The sequence below is a fragment of the Diabrotica undecimpunctata genome, chromosome 6 (assembly GCF_040954645.1).
Source record: "Diabrotica undecimpunctata isolate CICGRU chromosome 6, icDiaUnde3, whole genome shotgun sequence".
NCBI classification, from domain to species: domain Eukaryota; kingdom Metazoa; phylum Arthropoda; class Insecta; order Coleoptera; family Chrysomelidae; genus Diabrotica; species Diabrotica undecimpunctata.
Window position 1 is genome coordinate 33,489,773 of NC_092808.1, and position 19,192 is coordinate 33,508,964.

General features: G+C 33.1%; 1 protein-coding gene across 1 annotated transcript in view; it reads left to right on the forward strand.

The window, feature by feature from the left end:
• Positions 1 to 19,192, forward strand: part of LOC140443373 (uncharacterized) — a 151,008-nt gene that overhangs the window by 99,447 nt on the left and 32,369 nt on the right. The window lies entirely within an intron of this gene.

Genomic DNA, 19,192 nt, shown 5'->3' on the forward strand with positions numbered 1-19,192 from the left:
TCATCAGCAGGTTGTAACAAATATTTTGCAGGTAAATATAAAATAAAAATATGTTTCAAAAATCTAAACCTTCTCATACATGGAACCTTGTTTACATGAAACTGTCTTTAATGTTGAGCATAAAAGGTAAAACTACTAGCCAAACAAACATTTTCGCATAAAATGTGCAGTGCACAATTATATCAAAAGGATTTACTGTACATAACTACTTATTAATACTATAAAAAATATTCTACAAGGATCTTTTTAATTCAATTTACAAATTACTTGTTTCATATTTTCATTACTAGAGCAATTTACTTTCGTACTTCTTTTGCTGTATAGTAGGGACCTCTGGCTGTCAAGTGTCTAGCAATAATCTAAAACAGTCGCAAATTTGTGAAATATACTATAATTACGAAATATAAAACAATGGACAAGAATAAGCAACATCCGCTAGATCTCTCATGAACTATTCATCAGCAATAAATATAATATTTCAATTAACATAACCGCCGGCCCACTAGATCTAAGTATGAGAAGAAGTAATACCTATTATACCTATATATAATACCATCTGAAAAAATAGGACTGTGGTATTATTGGACCATCCATGTTCTTGTATATAACAAAGGGTGGTTGTGTCCAGTTTATCAAAGTATATTTATAGCTTTACTTATAATATTTAATACCCGTTTTTAAAGTTGCATTAAACTGTGACGCAACTCTACGCGAATTTAATTAAAGACTAAGGTTTTCATCAAGCAGGTTAATTTGAAAGCAATATGCAAATGAAACGACACTTACCAACTTAATTATGAGGCAATAAATAACTTAGCGGGCTAATATGGTAGTTGAGGCCTGTGCGTCCTGAATCCTTGCCGTAGATAATCCCATATCCCGGCTGCCGGTTTATCCTTAATCCCGCCCTCCGGTCTCATTATGCAGCGCAGCGGGATTCGTGAAATTGTTTTCTTGATTACCTGTGTCTTGCGCCTCCGTCAAGTCGTCTCTCATTTCATTTATTTTTGAATAAAGGAGAAAAACTTGTTATTTAAATTATGTTATTGTAAAAATACGAAGTGTAATAAGCTAATAAGGCATTTTAAACCAGAATGGACGCAAATAAATTGTCAAAGAATTAAAACAATTTAAGATTAACTGTAGGAACAAACGCAACGCGCACAGCCGTTTATATATCCCATCATAATGATGTTTAACCATACGAAGGGTTAATATAATATTAAAATCTGGTTAAAAATCCTCACTTTGCTATAATACCTATATCCTAAAAATCCTAATACGTAGCGAGTCGTATAAACTAAACTAATTATTAATTAAACTGAATTATCGTGTAAATTTACTCTGTTTTGTATATAATCGTATCCGTAACTTCAACGACTTGATTTTTTTTAAGTCTTTATATAAATTTTGGGTATTGAGATGTTGGATAGCTCAGATGTTGTAACTTCTTCGTTGGTAATTGCTTGAAAATTTATTAATGGGTTTGTGGTTAATGGGTTCAGTTTAATTGTTTACTTGTTTCACAGTTTTTAATTTTTATTTATCTTCTTATGCTGGTCCATGCTCACTGCTGGAAAATATACATTTGCGAAAGTAGACATTAACTTACTTTTGTGTCTAAGATGTCATTAGTATAAGTACAATATCGGTACTAGTATAACACCCTATGTGGCGAATTAAACAAACAATTATCTATTACGAGATAATTAATAATAATTAAATTAATATCAACTATATTTTCTTCAATAGCCCTGTTAAGATAAATGAACTTTAACTTATAGATGCAAAAAACATCAAATTTTAAATAGTTGCAATAAACAATCAAAACAATGTGTAGGTTAAGGTTAAACTAGGTGTGGACTTACCGGTAATTTCAATGGTAATTTTTTATACTATTTTATGAAATCACGAACAAAACGAAGTTTAAGATGTTTGTATTGATCCACTTTCGAGTTGCGTCTTCTGCATCTTATCGACGCCCATGATGTCGATCGCGAGATCCATTCCCTGTCCGATGCTATAGGAGTCGTATGGTTACAGGAAGGTGAAATGTATCGATGAATTTACACAACCATATTTGAATTTAAACACCCTATAAGACTAATAGATTAAATTAAAATAGACATATTCTTATTTTGAAATATTATATGAGGTATCTTAAACTAGCTAGCAATTATAGGGAGACAAAATTTCATAAACAGAGTGAGAAAAACCAAAACCTATATAAAGCCTCAATAGGGAGACGAAGATCCATAAAAAACCCATAGATGACAGACAAGATCTTGAAATTGATGGAAGAAAGACGCCAAGAAAAAAAACAAAAATCGCCAAACATATTTAAGCCTCAATAAGCAAATTAAAGAACACATACAGGTGGTAAAGGAACAATGGCTGAACGAGAGGAGCAAAGAGGTAGAAAATCTTCAGTAGGAACACAAAAACCGAGAACTACATAAAAAAATAAAAGAGGTTCTCTGGAGGCAGATATCTGGAAGTCCAAAAATGTCTCTTTAATGGAATATGAAAATAACGAAATGGTAATAGAACCTAAGAAGAAAAATCCAATTTGGGGAAGATACCTCCTAGAATTATAGGCAGACAACAGACCAGATGACAAGCTCCTGGAGAAAACCCTGTAGTAGAGGAACACTTTAATCACTTTAACGAAACAGCAGTTAACAAATGCACGTACTTCTTCAATGACGTATATGAAACAGAAACGCTCGCACAGGACTGGCTAACTTCCACATACATAAGAAAATGTAAGGACCATAGAACAATTAGCCTAATGAGTCACGCTGAAACAAATCTTTATGAGAATCATTCACAACAGAATGCATATAAATGCGATGCATATTTCAGTTGATCCCAGTATGGTTTTCGAAAGGTAACAGATATCAGACATTGTTGGCGGAAAGATATTTGGAAGTGGAAAGAAAACTATGTTTGCTTTGTTGATTACCGGAAGGCATTTGACCGTATAAAGCATTACAAAATGAGTTAAATCCTACAAGAGATTTTGCTCGATGGACGGGGTAATTATTATCACTAATATATACTGGAATCATAATGGGTGTGTTCGTACTACAAATGGCAACACCAACTATGTCAGCATAAAACGCGAAGGACGTCAAGGATGCTTTCTGTCTTCGCTTCTCTTTAACGTTCATGCGGAGCATATTTATAAGGAATCTTTGGAGAAACGCCTAGCGAGTGGCAAAATCAACGGAATTGTGATCAATAACCTAAGATACCTAGCCATTTAGGCATAATGAGCCACCTTTACATTTAGGACGTCTATTTTTGTCAGAAATTTTTTTTCTTAAATGCCAGTTTAATAATCAAAACAGCTTGTTATAAAAAATATTTTGTCTCTCTGTTGAAAATCTAACAAATAAATGGTGGCTAAATAAAAACTCTCCAACCCTAGTTATTGCTCTTCCCACTGTACCATATTATCCATCCAATGGAGAAGGAACTGCATTCTTTGGCTCTAATTATGACATATTATATGAATATAAACGTACTCTAGTAATTTATGCACATAGGTTAATTGTGAAACTATAACCACTCTTGTAAAATTTATACCTATGGCTCATAATCGTGTACTGGTCTTGGCTATGCCTTTTACATAGACAATATTTAAGATTATTTTTAGTATAAATTAAAATCAGATTGTTCAATATTTACAGCTGAATTGGTAGCTATTGAGCTATTATCACGGCGTTAAATTGGATAATTAACAGCATATTATATTTAGAAGGGTATATAATTTTAACCGACTCACAGTCCGTCCTACTCTCATTAAGATACTTCTCTAAATACATATATACCAACAGACTTTATTGTAGATGCGCTTGAAAAGCTAAAAGTCCTATGTTCTTTAAGAAGAATTATTAACTTTGTGCGGGTAAAAGGTCACTCTAATATTCCAAGCAATGAAAAAGTACACAATTTGGCTAAAGACGCTACTTTAGTGGGTACAGAATGCAACGAGTTGCCCAAATGGGATTGATTTACAGCTAGGAAGAAACATGTTAGACTTAATTGGGAAATTGGGTGACAATCCTTTACTAACAGTAGCAAAAATACATACTGCAGTATATATCCAACTCTTTCATCTACTCCCCCAAATGAGAGAAGCTCCATCTCGGAAAATTTATACCCAGTACGTTAGATGCCTTTTTGGACATGCTACTGTGAACGCATACCTCTATAAAATAAAACTTTCATAAACAGATAGGTACAGCTGGTTTACGAGTCTTAAAACGTATTTTGTAGAAAATTAAACAGTGTATTTTGAAGGATAAATACTTATTATTTACATACTGTCACTGTCACTGCCAAATCTTAAAATTTATGAGATAACTTATTCTGTTTAACTTCAAAAAATGGCTCCACGTACTAGCAAAGAACTAGGAGCAAGACTTGTCACGAAATTAGAAGATGGTTGGTCATTATCTGCCGTAGCGAACCATTTTAACGTAAGCAGAATAACAGTTTTTAATATTAATAAAAGATGGAGAGAACAAGAAACTCTCGAACGAAAGCAATGTTCTGGAAGACCAAAAATATCTACCGCTCATGAAGATCGTACGCTTTTGGAGAGATTAGAAGAGAATCCTTTTGAAGATGCGAAAACTGCAAGAATTATGTCACAGTTTTCGGGAAGAGAGACAACAGCTTGGAGCAGAATTAAAGCATCGCGTCTTAGGTACAAATTCAAGATTTTTGGGACAGGGCAATACTTACAGAAGAGAAAATTTTTCAATCTTCTAAAAAGGTCAAAATTGGGGTGTATAGACCAGAAAATAATAGATTTAATCCTGTATATATTAATAGATATCGAGCAGCTGGTCATTTTAGCGCCAATTTATGGGGATGGATTTCATCTAGAGGAATCGGAATGGTATGGCCTATCGATGGCAGGTTTGTTAGGTAGACTTATCTGAATATTTATGTTTCCCTGTGTAGAACAGTTGTATTCAGAAAATAATTTTATCCAAGATAATTGTCCTATTCACACTGCAAATATAATAAACCAGTGGCTCCAGAATAACAACATCGAAACCTTACCATGGCCCAGCTACAGTCCAGATTTAATCCCAATCGAGAATGTGTGGGGGGTTATTATAAAACGGTTGTATCGGCGTAATTTTATACCTCAAAATGCTGAAGAGCTGTGGCACGATATACAACAGGTTTGGGAAGAGCTCTCTGAAGAAGACAATTTCATAGTTCCTTTCACGCAGATGGACCGAAGACTACAAGCTGTTATCAATGCTGATGGAGATATTACAAAATATTAAATTTATTTTTTCATACCTAAACTTTGTATAATTTTCTTCTTCCAGACCCTTACTTTCTTTCGAGCTTCTTGTTCCCCCCATTTTTTAGTAATAGAAAAACTGTGGTTTTGCTTTTGTTAAAATGTTTTGCTGCCTCTGATAGTGCCCAGTATCTTTTAATTTAGTTACAATTCTTACTTTAGTATATTGTTGAGTTAAGTCGTTTGTTTTATTCCTTAATAATAATAAAAATAATAACAACAACCCTATGTTATTAAAAAACTATCATTTATATACTCTTTATAAAATGCAGGCATTCAAAATAATATCAAAATTTAGACCTTAATAATTATTACAGTTTATGAATTAACATATGTAATTAATTGTTTGTTGTTTGTTTGTATTTTTATATTTTTATTATTTGTCTGCCATAATAAATATAATATAATGTCAGACTAATCAAATACAATGCTCAAAATGATCAAATCTTACTAAGAGTTGTATCAGTTTTTTTAGGAACCAGCTGTACATGTGAATATGATGGTCTTAACCACTTGATGTTTCAATGTCGGTATAATTAAGAAGCCATACAATTTTTATTTCAATCTATCTCTCCAACAAAAAAAATCATACTGCCACAGAACGTTGTCTCTTTTCTCCTTTTAAGTAGTCAAGATCCAACTATTAGATCGATTTGATGGGAATTTTTGAAACGTACCAAACGGAAAATTTAAACTGCCTTTTCCAAGCAGTGGTGTGTGAATGCGAAATGGTAGGACTTTAGTTGTAGTATTTCCGACTGTCTTTCCTTTTGTGTCATTTACCTTTGACTGTTGCCTGTATTGTTTGTTTAAAACAACGTGGCTATGAAGGGCACCTTTGCGTGAAGCGTGTGTCCTTGTTCAATCCTTTTTGTACAGTTACCAATAGTGTTTTCAATGGGAAGGTTAAGATATTTAGTGAATCAACGATATATTAAATTGTCTGATATAAATTTAAAGAAAATATAAAAGTTAATTGTTTTTACTTATTCAACCAATTATCTGGCTAAATAGGTTTTGAACCTAAGACCAAAAAAAAACCTAAAATACGCAGACAACGCTGTGGTCCTTGACACCATACATGCAAAGCAGTGCGAAGAGAGTTATCAACGATATTAACATCCAACACGTTTACAGGTACATATATCTAGGAAAAGAAATAAATGCTCTGCTGAACCGCTGAAAAGAGATTAAGGAACGCATTGAAATCGCTAGGACCGGTTTTGTCAACATGAAAAAATTTCTATCTCACCCGAAATTAACCATTTAGTCACGATTTCGGACACTAAAGTGCTAGTTTTGGTCTTTACTTAAATGTGATTCTACGTATGCTAAGAATCAGCTAGTACAGTGAAACTACCAACACAGGTCACTGAACAGAAAAAAGAAGTGGGGTAGTCACTCCAACTAGAGTGAATCAGATCAAAGTGATCTAAATAACAAGAGATAAATCACCAAACGGTAGAAGTATTGGCTAACGCGCAAAAAATGTAGTGACAACCTTTTATAGAGTAATCAGTTAATTAACAAGCAGAATAGTTCATACAGAGGAAGAAGAAGCAGTCCACAACCGCCTAACAAATATTATGCTCATGACTTTTTTCCACTATTACCGCTAAATTCAGCCAGTACTATATTCCGATACTAGAATATCCAAAGTATATTATTCCCATACCATCATAATTGATTTGCTTGTTGCGAAATGGATCTAAATGTATGTAATTTCATAGTAATACAATTACATAAAAGATCAAACAAATGCTGATATGCTTCACTTTAAATCCTTATATTGTGTTCATAACGGGCAACGTTGTTCTTATAAATCCAGTGTTCGAATCTTGAGACTATAACGATGATGATCATTAATATTGTGGCATTACATTGAATGCGGAAAGTTTTCGGAAGTACGGTGCTGTCAAGGAAGGAAACTCCGCACACAGGAAGGAAGGGTAACGATGAGGCGTGAAGGGGGCTGTTCCTGGAGGAAGGACTCTGTTATATATTGCCTTTATATCAGGATTCTTACTGAATTTCAAGTGGGATTTACACTTCGTCTCGTCGAATGGAAGATGGTCGGAAAACGTGCAGCGGGTAAAATTTGAGAATAGGTTTACACATAGTGGAAACTTTAATATATTTAATGATTACTATGATCAACATGATCATAGCTCTTTAATCTATACTCAGATATAAATTTATTTAGAATTTTTAATAATAACTCATAAGAAAAGGTAAAGGAAATTTCAAGAAGAAATATTAGCTATTATACTTGAATTTTGTAATTATATTTATCTTTGGTTTATAACCTTATAAGATGTTTTCTGATTCTTAATCGTCACTTATTAGCCTCACGGGAATAGATGGAGAAAAAGACCATTACCTAGTGAGAGCAAAAATCAGCATGGGAATATCGTCACAAAAACTTAACACGAACGAAGCATTGGGACAGTGGAAGATGTAAAAACTACAAAATGAAGAAAACCGAGAAACTTACTTATAGGAAATGAAGCAACAACTAAGTATAGTCTACCAGCGCAATGATGTCGAAATGCTGTGGAAGAAAATGGAAAAAACAATTACAGAGATAGCAGAACTAATAATAGGAAAAAGCGAGAAGAGCTAGAATACTAATCATGACTGACATGAACTGAAAAATAGAAGATAAAGTCAACACATGCTGCAGAAAAGTCAACAGCTGGATGGCTAGAAACGATCTCGAACTGCAGGAAGCAAAGCGGAAGTGGTCATACTAAAAGGACCACTACGAAGACCCGAGATGACTTTTTAAATTGATAGTACTATTTTAATGCCTACAAACTGTGCAAAATAATTAGGCATATACGAGTACATCGACACGGGCCTAAGGTTCACTAGTCCAGAGGCCGGAAAAAAGAACAGCAGCCCTACAAAGGATAATGCCGAATATAGGAGGCCCAAGAAGCCAAAAACGAAGAATGTACCTGCAAGTGGTCCAGTCGACCCTCCTATATGAAACCCCCATTTGGGCAGATGTACTAAATTACAAAAAGTACGGAGACATGATAACCAGAGCCCAGAGAAGAAAGCCAATATTAAAAGTGCATACATGGCCCTACAGGTGATAGTATACAGATAGCATATACAGGTGATAGTAGGTGATACAGCCCTACTTCACCTCCTAGCGAAAGAACGGCAGACGCTCTATAACTCTCGAGACGGCCACCTACCTCAGGTCAGAGCCGCCATTAGAGAACAATTACTAACAGAATGTCAAGCAGAATGGGAGGCACAGATAGACAATTCACAATGGATCAAAAAAATTAATACCCAATGTGATAGTGTGGTACATAATGTAAGTTCAAGCGAGTAAATTTTTATTTTATGCAGTTACTTACCGGACGTGGATCTTTCAGGAATTACACGTATCGTATATGAAAAACCAGCGATGATAATTGTGTCATATGTAACGTAGAAGACGATGCGGAGCATTGTATCTTCAGGTGAAAGGTTTTTGCGTCGAAACAACATATAATACGAACAAAGCTAGGAAAGATATCCTCTAACATCTTGCTACGTGTCGCTATGGAAAGAAGAGAGAACTTTGAATTTTTTATAGACCAAGTAACAAAAATTATGAAGAGAAAGTCCATGATAGAGAAAGAAACTGAGATAGGACGAGAGTGATCTGGGGCAATCCGCCTCCATTCAAAATTAGTTATCATTATATATTATGTATGAATATATATATATATATATATATATATATATATATATATATATATATATATGTGTGTGTCTGTGTATATGTGTGTATATATGTAAGTGTGTGTGTATGTAGGTGCGTATATGTGTATGTACGTATGTATGTATGTACATATGTATGTACTACACTTATTTATCATACTTACTTATTGTTACATAGTATACCTATACATTCCATATACTTTCCTTCTGGTTCCTTACCGCTCTTAGGTAATACCATCGGCAAGGCTATGTCTCTATTTTATATACATTTCCTTCTGATTCCTTAACGCTCCTAGCTAAGAACCGGCAACAAATCTTCATTATTTAGAGAGCTCAAGGCTCCCTTAAGTTTCGTTTACTAACTGAACAAGTACGGGGGTTTCTTGACAAAGAATGGGTGATTTTAGTTGGTAGGCAGGGCAACAGGAAGACATCCGTTTGCATGACCTCCTTTACACAGGGAGAAATGGGTTTGGATGTTTTCTTCTGTCCTGAATCCAACACATACCGAGCAATAGTACGGTGTTAAGAACATTTCCACCCTAATAAAAAAAAAAGGTTTAAGCTCTGCAACTTAGAACGAGAAGGATGCAAGAGTTGAACACTTTGGTTCGAAGGTTTTGTCGTATGGTTTTGTTTTTCAGTATGAATGAAAGTTTTCAGAATGCCTCCCATCCCATTCTTACTAGTTGATTTATTTTAGTAGTTGGCTTTTCTTTGTTTGCCTTGATATTTTGATCCAGATATATGTATATTTTTACATGTTCTACTTTTGTTCCTTGAATAGTTATCGTCGGTTGATCATTTTTGTGCGACATTAGTTTAGTTTTGCTAAAATTCATTTCCAGTCCTTTTTTATAGATTCTGTATGAAGTTCACCGATCATCGTCTTCAGTTCTTTTTAGCTGTTGGCTATTAGTACTACGTCATCTGCGTATCTTTGGTGGTTTAAATATTTTCCATTTATCGAGAGTCCCTTCGTTTCCCAATTTAGTGATTTAAAGATGTCTTTAAATAAAAAAAAAATCAATGAAAATGAAACTCAGATATTTTAAGAAAAAAATCCCCAGAAGAATCTTCGGAACCTATCACCACTCGAATACTAACCAATACCGAATGAGAACAGAAGCCAAGCTCAAACCGATATATAATGCTAGTGACTTCCTTCGTCCTATAAGTTAAATCCCAACGCCTAAGATGCCCATAGCTTCCTAATAACCACTTTGCTAAATTAATCTGGAAAAAGGACTCGACAGGAAGAAGGACCTTAGAACGTCCACGAATGCGGTGGGGAGCTAACATATGCTCAGGTATAAGAACAACCGACCTAAATATCATGGTTGAGCAGGTGAGATAGAAGCAAGTTATGAAGTCAGCCAAGATCCACCCTGGTTTGTAATGCTATCATAAGAAGAAATTTTTCCTTGTCCTATCTGGTTTTCTCAAGGTCTCTAATGTGCCACTAGAATATTTTAAATTTGAGCTTTTCAAATTATTTTAAATATTTGATATTATGTCTGGAAATAAATATTTTAGTTTTGCCATTTTTTCTCCTACATCCCTTACTTTAGTTTTCTTTCCAATCCACTTATTTGTATTACTCTTCATTTTCCCATTTAAGATTTGCCTTTCCATAGCTCTTTTTGTTCTTAACAAAATCAATATTTGCCTTTATAAAAGTCAATACTTCTTGCTATCCATAAGTAAGAAACGGAGTTCATATATAGAAATCATTTTTAATAATGGTATATAATTTAGAGATTTATATGCTGTCTGTGTAAACGTTTTCTAACGTTTTATGTACGAGGTACAGAGGTCGAGTTGGGTGGTTGTAAAAATTGATGTCGGCCAAGAATAAAAATAAAATGATAGCAATAAAAATTAGATAGAATAGTATTATTTTGAAAAAAAAAAAAGTGCAGTAGGAGATACTGTAAACAAGCGCGAAGCTTCATAATATAAATTTCTGTATTTTTCAAATTAAAATATTTTTAAAAATGAGAAAGTAATTTTATTATTTGTTTATTATTATTTTTTTAAATTTTTGATAGCTTTCAATAAAATTGAAACAGTTAAAGGACGTTAATGGCCGTTAATGGACGTTATATGGCATACCCATATAACGAATTGGACATTTGGTTTAAATAGCGGATTGTGTCACTTCGAGAATGTCATCCTATGTAACGAAAGTAGCTCATCTTTCTGTCCTTCATAGTGTTGAGTATTTCTTTTTCTTTTTTCATATGTCTTAATGTTTTCGTATTTGTTACGTGTTGTGTTTATGATATTTTTCAGATTCTTCGATAACACTTCATCTCAAAGCTGGAAAGTCTTTTTCGGTTGCATCCGTAATTGTCCAGGCTTCAACTCCATATAAAAGGGCAGAGAATACGTAGCATTTCAATACTCTAGTTTTAATTTCTATTTCCCAGTTTTTTATTGCATAATACCACTTTAATCCTATTGAAACTGCTTCTGGCCATCTCATTGCGTCGTTTTATTTCAAGGCTGCGGTCTCATTGTTCATTTAGCTCACATCCCAAGTAATTGTATCTAAGTACTTGTTCTAAAGCTTCTTCATTAACGTAACTAGTTACGTCTTCAATCTTATTCTTAGTGACAATAATGGTATTTGTTTTTTTTTGTGTTCAGAGCCAATCCATACCTCTCGCAGTACTGCGAAGTACGATCAACCAAAATTTGCAGTTCTTCTCTGCTTTCCGCCAGAGGTATTGTATCGTCTGCATATCTGAGATTACTTACTAGCGTTCCGTTAATTGATAAGCCTTTATTGATGGATGTTATCTGGTGCCTCTTTACACATCTCTTCTGAGCACATATTAAATAATAAAGGTGATATTATACACCCTTGTCGTACTCCTCTTCTTATAGTTACATCTTTAGATTTTTGTTGGTCTACTCGTGTTATGGCTTTCTGATATAAAATTGTAATGATTTTCACATTCTGATGAATATGTCACAGTTGATACCTCGTCGCATATCTATGAGTGTTTGTATCGTAAATAATGCCTCTCCAGTGCAAAGCCTTTTCTAAATCCAAGTTGGTTTCCAGTTATTGTATCGCCTGGTACTTTGTAGATGCGTTCATGTATCACTTGCAAGAAGACTTTTAAAACATGGTTCATCGAGCTGATCATTCTTAATTCTTCACATTTAATTGCGTTGGGTTTTTTGGATATTAGAATGAAAGCTACATTAGGGACATTAGCTATTCTTTCGGAATTTCCCAGGTATAGTGAATTTCATTGAATAATTCTAATAGTATCTCAGTGTGGTTCTCTGTTAGTAGTCTTAAGATTTATGTAGGTATTTCATCCGGCCCCATGGCTTTATCATTTTTTATACGATTTAGTGATTTTTCAATTTCTCCTTTTGGTAATTGTAGGTCCATTTCTACCTCTTGTTTCTATTGTCTCCATTCTTTCGTCGTCTTTAAATAGCTCTTTCATATATTCTTCCCATATATTTATTTTCTCTGCACTTTCAATTACTATCCCGCTGTTTTTGTCCATTATATTTCCAACATCTCTTTTTTTTGTATATGCCAGCTGTTTTTTAAATTATCTGTGTATATTAAAGATGTTTTGTTGTTTTTCTAATCTTCCTATGTCTGCACGTTTTTTTGATAGCCACAATTCCTTCACTTATTTGATTTTTTGTTTTATTGTTTTATTTACGTTTTTTTATTGTTGTTCGTTTTTATTGTTGTTCGTTTTTATTCTTGTATTTCCTCCTTTCCTATATCAGTGACTTTATTTCTTGTGTTATCCATTGTTTACTTTTAGGGGATATATCGCCTTCCAATTGTTGTTGTATGATGTTCCTCAGGATCTTCTCTAACTCTTTCCATTTTTCTGTAGCATTAAGTTATCCTTGTCTTTCTACTTTCTGGACTTCCATGCGTATGTGTTCTCTGATCTGTTGACAGAGATTAGCTTCTTTTAGTGTTCTTAGATTATTTCTAGATGTTTTGGTGATTGTTTTTATTTTCTTTGGTTTGAGTTTCTTGTCTGCTAAACCAAGCTTGTGGTCACTTGATATATCTGCCCCTGGATAAGCTTTAGTCGATACTATAACGTTACGAAATCTTTGGTTTATAATGATGTAGTCAATCTGGTTTCTTATTATGTTCTTACCGTCATCTCTAGGGGCCTTCCAAGTGTTTATTTTTCAGACTAGTAGTTTGTACCATGTGTTTTTGATAATGAATTCATTGTCCTTGCAAAACTGAACTAGCCTCTCCGCTATCGCATTACGTGTTCCTAGTCCATATTCGCCAACGTCTTCTCCAAATTTAAAGAAGATTTAGTACAATTCATATATCAACCAAATATGATTGGAATCTGTGTCGAGTCATCTACACGTTCGCAGTTTTGTTGACTTCTCCTCATCTTTTTTAATTAAAAAAATATCCTCTCCTACTCTTGTAAACGTCCTTTCTTTTGAAAATATGTACATTTTTTATACTGAGATGATTTTCTTTAGCAAAGTCCACTAAAAAATATTCATTTTCATTTGTCTATGCCAGTAAACTTTTTTTTTTAATTAAATTTAAAAATGTATTATTGTATATCAATTGTTTATGTAAATTATTAAAAATGTTTACCTTTAAATTTTTGAAAGTGTTCCTTATTCAATGAAGTTTAAAAATGAGTCTTCTTTTATGTATCTGTACTTTTTAAAACCAATAAACCTTTAAGGGTAGTAAGATTCAGAATAGTAGAGGGGATACTCCGCGTGATTTTTGGCGCCGGGACGCCACTTATTGTTTAACTCTCGAAGCGCTCATGCGATTCAAATGTTGTGAGTTTCGCAAGTGAATGCAATATAGCAATACAGATTCCGATTTTGTGATAAACATATGTAGTGAGTTTATTTCGTGAGTTCACAATATATAAATGATCGGGTTATTCCAAAAAATAAAAATGGCACGGGTTCGATAAGTAGAAAAATTAAGTTTGCAAGTATGATACGTATTAATAAAGTTATTTCTATTTTTTTATACCTTTAAATCTAATGAATTTATGTGCTAGAATTTTATTCCCATTTTTATAAAGTTAAAGTTTATTTCCTTGGCATTTTTTGTGAATATGCATTTTTTAATTTAAACTATGTTGGTAAGGATTTGGGTAAGGTACACTCACAATTTTATTTCTCTAGTTATTTCCTTTATTTATTAATTTTTTAGACCTCTTATGCATTCCCACCTGCATCCTTTATCTTCTTGTATGAATATTACCAGGTATTCGAGTGTCGATGTTGTTCCAGATTCTTATTTCTACATACAACTACATTTCTACTCCACTTTTTCTTTGCTCGATTATAACTTTGTTCTTATAATTTTCGTTTTCTTAACACTAAATTACGTTTTTAGTGTTTAACTGATTCTTTTTATATACCTATTAATTGTTATCTGTTCCTTATCGTACTATTATTACTAGATTACCTATGTACGTACATACAATAATCTATTATTGGCACTTGCGACTTTTTTTAAATGTACTTTCTACTACTTTTGTTATCGTTTTGGAGATATATATTACTAAACATAAAAACGTGACATGTATAAGTTTTCCTCCCTTTTATTATTCTTCCCAATAATATTTAGCGGTATGTAGATGCTATATCTCTGCTCTTCTTTCCAAAAGCGGGAGCTTCCTTTCTTCCATTATAGTATACCATTATACATATACTTTAAGTATCATTCACGTCAAGCAAAAACTTGTATAATTTTTAATTATCAAGAAGTAAGCGGCTCTATAATTTTCAATTTCTTATATCTGTACTAATATATCTATACAAATGTCTTGGTATAGTACCAGTTTTTCATGTTTCCTTCTTCATTTCCAGTAGCCAATTTTTACTTATTTTGCCTAAACTCATTATCATCTCCGGATCCACCGATATCATCTGCAATCACTAATTTTGCTATTTTTATTTTTGCTGAACATTATTCGATAGCTTTTTTTGATTTCTTGATTGACCTTAATTTTTTTTATTTTATTGTCATTCTTTTCGTCCGTTTCTTGTTATATTTCTTCTTGGTTTTCTGTCTTATTCACAAAATTTTGTGTTTAGTGTTTATCGAATATGTTCCGTATGCCTTGTATGTTTGTTTTAAATTGATATCTCTCATTTTTAATGCTTTTTATTTTTTCTTGCTTTCAAACCCTGTATTTTATTAAATAATCATAATCATTTATTCTTCTTCCAGTATTACTGTATCCTCATTGGACGTTGGCCTACATAAATTTGTCTACTGTAGCTCCGAACAGTTTTAATGACCTTTTTTAATTCATTGTCATATTTTTACGTCTCGAGATTCATTGGCTACCCAGCTATTCGTCCTTTTAATTTACGTTACATTTAAATGTTAAGACTGCCGTGCTAATAGTTTTTCATAACATAAACAAAACATATCGTTTTCTACATTTAACTGTGTACAGACCTTCACTATATACAGGGTGCTTCATTAAGAATTGTCCATATAGTAACTGGAGAAACCTTAGCACAAAATACGAAGATTTAACCTAAACCACTTAAATAAAATATTACTCTTTGCCGTTACAAATATGCTAAAATTATTTTAGCCCATTGTTTTAACACGTTCTAAGATTTTTCGTTTAAACCTGACCAACGATTTGCACATGTTAAATGCTTTAACTAGTGTAAAACGATTGTTTTCTGCTGTTACCAGAGGCTAGCTGTAGGGATAGATACTTCTTTTTCATCCCTCACAATCTACGCTACTGTCGTAAGAATTATTTCACCATGTTTTTTGATTCTTCGTTACTTTTTAAGTAAATATCATCCATTTGTCTCAATGCGATAGAGTGAGTAGTTTTCAAGTTATTTGCGTTTAAAGGTAATGTTTAAAGTACACAATCTTATTTTATTGCTAACATCCATTTCACAGAAGTCATAATCACTAATTAAGTTGCAAATTAAGAAGATTTGGTAAATTCCATTTCAAATGATTTTTTTTATATTAATGTTTTAGTTCATAAAAACAAGAACTTTGATTTTTATTATACTAAAACAATTTTTCTTGAAAAATTTTGAAAAATTGCGGTTGGAATTTGCAGTTAATTCAAAGAGACCTATTAAATTATCTCTAAAAATGCCACACCAAACATTTATTCTCAGTTCATGTTGAAAGTGTGCTGCTCTGACGCAGTCGTGGATCCAAGGGGGTCATGACCACCCCCAAAACAAAATTAAATATCAATCAAATAATCCTAAAAAAAATAATTTAAAACCCATCAACCCTATAAGCAGGAAGTCAAGAGTTGAAATGATTCAAACTCATTTAATCTAGTGGTAAGTGTAGAATTATACGGAAGCCTTTTTAAATTGCTCTTTAAAAAAATCAACAATTCTAAATACAGTAATACTCGACTAAGACTTCCACGAATTCAGAGTTACGCGATTTTCAAATTTTGTCAATTCGTCATTTGAGTGCCAAAGGCTCGTATAGTTTCTCGTCAAACCTGTCGTCAAAACCAATCTGCTAACTCTTGCGAAGAATATTTCCGAAGATCCATTTATTTACCCCTTTTAGACAATATCTTAACTGATTTAGAAGAACCACTATCACCGAAAGTTCTGAATCTATTTAATCTTCAAGTCGTTTTACCTAAAACTGATAACACACCAGAAGATAAAGTTGCATTAAAAAAATTGTTGACACCAGAATATTATTGAACCAACTACTTACTGCATATTCCACACTAGAACAAGAGTTTTCACTGTGGATTCAAAAGTGGAAAAGAATCGTGCAAAATAATGGAAAACTTCCAGATTGTTTTTAGAAGTATTAGAAAACTGCGATATGGCTTAGAAATAGAAAGATTAACTGGTTTAGCACTCATCAATGTGCATCCTGAAATTTCTCTAGATGTTGATGCAATCATAGAGCGATTTGCTAAATCGGATAGGCGAAAAGAATAAATTTTTATAAAATTATATAATATTTATTTATCTTATTCTTTTAGTATTTTTAATCACTGAACTTTTATTTACCACTCGTTGCTGGCTGTTGCTGACAATTCGTGAGAAAAATGTCAAATACCGAGTAAAAAAATATTTTACTCACTTATAGCCTAATACGCCTAATTATAGAAATAACTATTCCTTAATTATATTATGTTTTTTGTTGAATACTACTACTACTTGTCGGTTTATAACGTTCTTCGCCGTTTTCCGACTTCCAATCGACACGGTCCGGTTGTTTCATAGATCTTCTTCTATGGACCTCTCTCTCAGTTCTTTATTGATTGTCTACTTTGCCAACTTTTTCTCGGTCTACCTTGTTTTTTCTTCCCTTCTGGTTGCCATTTTAATATTTCCTTTGGTATTCGTTGTTCACCCATTCTTTGTATTTGTCCGAACCAGATAAGTTGTTTTGTTGTTAGGTCATCTGATTGTTCGTTTGATTCCCATTATTTCTCTAATGCGTTCGTTGGTAATCCTTTCTCTTTTAGATCTTCCTGCAGCTCTTCTCCAAAAATCCTTTTCCGTCGCTTTCAGTTGAATTTCATTTTTTGTTGAATAACTTAATTTAAATAAAATGCTGTTTACACTTATTCTTAGGTTTCTTCATCATTGCGGAAGGGTGGCTATAACTACAGCAAATTGCTCTCTATCTTGAGCTGTTCTTAGTGTCGAATGTGTGTCCATGCCTGTCCAGTCTCTTATATTCTTCGGCCAGGAGCATTTTTTTCTTCCTGGACCTCTTCCTTCTACTTTCCCTTCCATTATGAGTCGTAGAAAGTTATATTTTTCTTCTCTGTAATTATGTCCTAGATAACTCGTTTTTCTGTTGTTTACAATATTTAGGAGTTCTCTCTCAGTCCTCATTCTTCTCAGCACCTTGTTATTGGTCTGTCCACGAAATCTCCAGCATTCTTCGAAAAACACACATTTCAAAGGCTTCTATACTCCTCATACTTGTAATTTCGAGAGTCCATGTTTCCACTTCGTATAGCAATAAGGAATAAATGAATGTTTTTACTAATTGATATCGGATATCCAACGATAAGATAGAGTTTATTAGGAATGTTAAATACATTCATTAATGTTTACACTTACATTGAGTTATTGCATTTAAATTACTTAACTTTGGTTTATACTTATTTATCCTTGGTTTGTTCTTGATTTTGTAGCTATAGGATAGGTGGGTTTAAATTAATTGTCTTTAAAATACCTAGTTTAAATTGACAGTCTTTGATTTTTCAGTATTTATATTTTAATAACTTTCCATTAGTTTAATAGTCTTGTACACTTGATTTTACTGTCATAGAGTATGTGGGTTTAAATTATTTTTTTTTGTTTAAGTTTAAGACCCCTTAATGTTGTACCCTTCTTTGCACCCGTAAGGTATTTGTGTTTTAATAACTTCTCATTGGTTTACTACATCGCTTAAAATAATTATTGAGAAAATGATTCCCTTAGATGAGGCACAAATCATATCAATCGTAAAGGTGCAAAAATCTAAATCCTATATCAAAATCACCCTTAAGACCCATGACCCCCCCTGAAAAAAATTTCTGGATCCGCCACTGCTCTGACGGCATGTGGATTTTCGTTATCCCAAATGTAACAATTTCTCCAGTTATAAACGCCTCTCTACGTGTGAAAGTGGCTTCATCAGTAAAAAGGATATTGCGAACGAAATTGTTATTTGTATTTATCCTATCCATAACAAATTGTGTAAATTCCATTCGTCGAGGGGTAGCAATCTATGGGTAGTAAGGTCTACACTGGAGTAAAATGATAAGGTCTTAATTCTTTTCTTTTAATATTCCAAAAACTGAAGCATAGCATGGCTTATTCCAATTACTGCTGATAAACGTCTAGTACGTAACTGAGGTTCATTAGCAATTCTTACCAAAACATCATCCTCCTGATTCGCTGGAATTATTTTTGGACATCCTAGATCACGCTTTTGACGGAATTGACCATTTTCTACCGCTAACCGGTAGTAAATATTTTTAAAAGTCCTGTAATGGAATTGTCGTCTGTTAAGATATAATTGTAGATATTTTTGAGCAAAAGCACGTCCTGTATAATTTGCTCGTGCATAAACACAAACCATATAATCTATATTGAACAATT